The sequence below is a fragment of the Montipora capricornis genome, chromosome 14 (genome assembly GCF_036669925.1).
Source record: "Montipora capricornis isolate CH-2021 chromosome 14, ASM3666992v2, whole genome shotgun sequence".
NCBI classification, from domain to species: domain Eukaryota; kingdom Metazoa; phylum Cnidaria; class Anthozoa; order Scleractinia; family Acroporidae; genus Montipora; species Montipora capricornis.
This window is the reverse complement of record NC_090896.1, coordinates 8039185-8042822: the sequence shown is the minus strand read 5'-3', so window position 1 is coordinate 8042822 and position 3638 is coordinate 8039185. Positions and strand designations below refer to the sequence as shown.

The 3638-nt window shown below is 36.5% G+C and overlaps 1 long non-coding RNA gene across 1 annotated transcript in view; it reads right to left on the bottom strand.

Annotated features, from left to right (window-relative positions):
* The window catches only part of LOC138032874 (uncharacterized), a 6183-nt gene extending 2545 nt beyond the window's left edge, over positions 1-3638 (bottom strand). The window contains exons 1-2 of the long non-coding RNA XR_011128503.1: positions 3424-3638; positions 872-1062 (exon numbers count right to left, since the gene is read on the bottom strand). This is a non-coding gene — a long non-coding RNA (uncharacterized lncRNA). The remainder of the gene's footprint in view (positions 1-871; positions 1063-3423) is intronic.

Here is a 3638-nt window from a genome sequence, read left to right as displayed (position 1 = left end):
ATACTCGGATTTCCTATCGGTGATGCTTACTAATACAGGGATATTTTTACGCGGTTTCAAATTTTGCAGAGAAAGTAGATCTTAGTTAGTACTCTTGGTATCCAAAAAGAAAATTGGGGGTAACCGTGCATTTTTCAGAGATATTTAAGCTTCAATTTGAGAAAGAACGCCATGTATGGCTTTCTTTTCCAAATTGAAGCTTACTTATCTCTCAAAAATGCAAGGTTACCCCCAATTTTCCTTTTAGATACCAAGAACACTTAGTAGTTTTTACTTTCTCCGCAAAGATTTAAACCGCGCAAGAAACATCCTTGTTTTTGTAAGCACCACGCATAGGAAACCCGAGTATCTGGAGGTGCGCAGAACGTATGCGCAATAACAATAGTAGGAACTGTCCTTGAGGTCCCTTCTACCAGATATCAGAGTACGGCACTTAAAGTCGAGTCGAGAATTTGTTCTTTGGAATCTTTGGATATTACGACAATCATACCTAAGATACAGGTGAGATTGTTCCCTCGATGTCGCTTAAAACACACCGAGTTGAACGACACCGAGGTCATACAAGTACTCATATTTCAATACAGAACAGAGGAAAATGTAAATCCAACAAGTCAGCATTAATATTAAAATCCCTCCTCGTATACCACGAGTAAGCATATCACAGAAAAAATAACGGTACGTCAATAAACTTTAAACATTTTGATTATTTGACGTATTTGATGTTGTGCGCAAGTGGTGTTATTTCGCTACGAAAGGTGGATAAATAAAGTCTTACTACACCCATATAAAGTGCTCAGTGCACATAGTATCTTCCTGCATTGACAGTCACTTAATAGTCACACAGACATAGTAGAAAGCTATGCATACTTACGAATCTTTCAACGTAAAGTTGCTGCCTGTCTTTTTCCAAATTCTGCTGGTCGCGGGCTCCGTATTCCTCAGTGTGATTTGGAATATCTTTTTTGCGCTACATCTAACTTTGCATCTATGTTACTGTCGCCAAAAAGTCAGGCTTAATCCCAGCATTAGTCTCCGGGGAGAAACCAACTGATAGAGTATGCCCTAAGAAAAAAAAACCGGCGGCTTGTTAATAAAATAATGAAGGACAATAATGAAGGGATTTGTCACGTTAGTGAATGAAATTTATTGCGACATGTTTCCATAGTGTCGCACAGTCTGCGTTTTACAATTTCAGACTGGAATAAAACTAATACAGAACAACAACAACAACAATAATAATAATAATGTAAATAATAATAATAATAATAATAATAATGTAAATAATAATAATAATAATAACAATAATAATAATAATACAAACCACTTGATCATCCTAGTTTAGCATTACACTTTTAAACTTTTACCCCTATGTCAGTTGTTTCCTATAAAATTATTGGTTAGTTTGAGTCTACATGCTTGTAACGAACATTTAATCTACAAAGAATCATTGTATTGATAGTTATATATCAGAACCCATAAGGGTTGAAACGTGCAACGCACGTTCACAGCTTCCGAATATTCAGTGCGAACTGATTGGTTGAATGTTTCAGTGCTAAGTACCATATTAGGAAACCACTCGCTCTTGTTGTTCCAAATATGGTACTTAGCAAATTGAATATTCGGAAGCTTGTTTCACAGCACACAAGGGGCCGTTACACGTTTCAACCCTTATAGGTTTCTGTATATATGTATATACACACTGTGACTGATGATGATGATGATGATGTTTAAAACATTGAAACGTTCCTTAAACTCAAAAGTGTGGTTGTATTTTTAAGAAGATTAATAATAAGGTCGAAAGGTCAAGACCTCGGGCTTTCTTCATGTCCTGGATCGTCAAATGAAAAACAAAGAAAAAGAAATACAGTAGAGGTTTATTATTTAGATTTGAGTGATGGCAACGATGCGAACTTTATGAGAGATCACTTTACAAGCAAACATTTATGAGTGAACATAACAAGAATCATTGCCATCACTCAAATCTAAATAATAAACCTCTACTGTATTTCTTTTTCTTTGTTTTTCATTTGACGATCCAGGGCATCAGGGAAGCCCGAGGTCACGAAGATGGGCGTCTAGTTATTATTAATATTTTTTAAAATACAATCATTCTTTTGATTATAAGAAACATATTTTGACGGCAGGTTTAAAACACAGGTCACATTCCATAGGTCACTTGTTACAGGTCATTATCTTACAGATACTAAAGCATCCATAAACCTTCAAATTGGCTAACCTTAGGCCGAAACATTTTTTAGGCTTAACGAGGCCTAATGAAGCCTGAGTAAAGCATTAATAAAGGTTTTGTAATGAGTGACCCGTGAGAGTGGCCTGTACTTTAAACCTGTCACCCATGACCTGTGTAAAATTAGGGCTGTGTCAAGTCTTGTAACAGATAAGGAAGGTTTTGGCAGAAACATGATAATTTTATGGAAACGTCTTATAAGCTTCGTCATCAGGACAAGTTTGAAAATAATCCATGACTGTCACTCCACATAAATCTCATCAACTTTCGACTAAAATCATGTTTATATGTAGGCTTTATAGACGAGTTCACGCTCTTTAGTGCATTATGGGTAATCAGGGCAACATCACGAGAAATTCAAAGGTTTGTAATGAAGTTCAAAACGATGAAAAGTACTCATGACATGCAATTTTGGGTTTTTCATTTCCCAAAACAGAAGATATGGGCTCAAATTTAAAGGTGCGGCAGAATAAACTTGGAGAGAATAGCTATTGCAGAAATTATTTTATTAAAAGGAGTTTCTGCCATACATTTCCTGTAATTCCAAAGGCACAAAATTACAGAGAATGTATGGAGACAAAAAAAGCAATATTTAGGAATTCCAAAGAACAGATACCAAGTCTAGTTCGTCTCACTTGTGAACATGAACTTATTTGTTTGGTTTATGAAGGCGAAAGTCTATAAAGTAGAGTCATACAGTATTTTGCTTTGAATTTCCATACAAACCTTTGAATTTCCCGCCATGTTACCCTGATTACACATGATGCAATCAAGAGCGTGAACTCGTCTATTATCATCTAAAACAATTCTTGGTTTGCACCCACGTGGTACGGCGGCCATGTTGGACGGCAATACAACACAACTTTTCTTTTTCGAAAAATTTGCATAATAATAAAGTTTAGTTCCCAGCGGAGAGCTAGGTTAATGTTCTTGCCCGCCAAAATGGCTACCGTGACGTCAGATGCAAACTTACTCGAAAATGGAAAATTCTCAGACCAGAGTTAAATCGTGTCCGCTTGCCGAACGTAAGCTTATTAGCTTAGAAAAATTTACAAGTTAAAAGATGCACACTTTCGATCTACAAATTCAATATTTCCAACAGTTGAGCCTGTTAGAAAAACCAACAACAACCCGCTGAGTGAAAAAAATAAAACAGAGCAAATAATTTTAAGACTTACCGTGACGGTCATTTATGAGTGTAGGACCTAAACTCAACCGACATGGCCATGGAACTGTTTTATTCTACTGTATCATGACTCCGTTCGCTTGTGGACATTTCGATACGGATACAAGCAAGCATCGTGCATGTGGAGAAAACAATATCCACTTTTCCAGAGTTAATTAAGGTGTGTTTACTAGTGTTCGCGGTGCAAATGCCCTCGCTGTTTGAGTT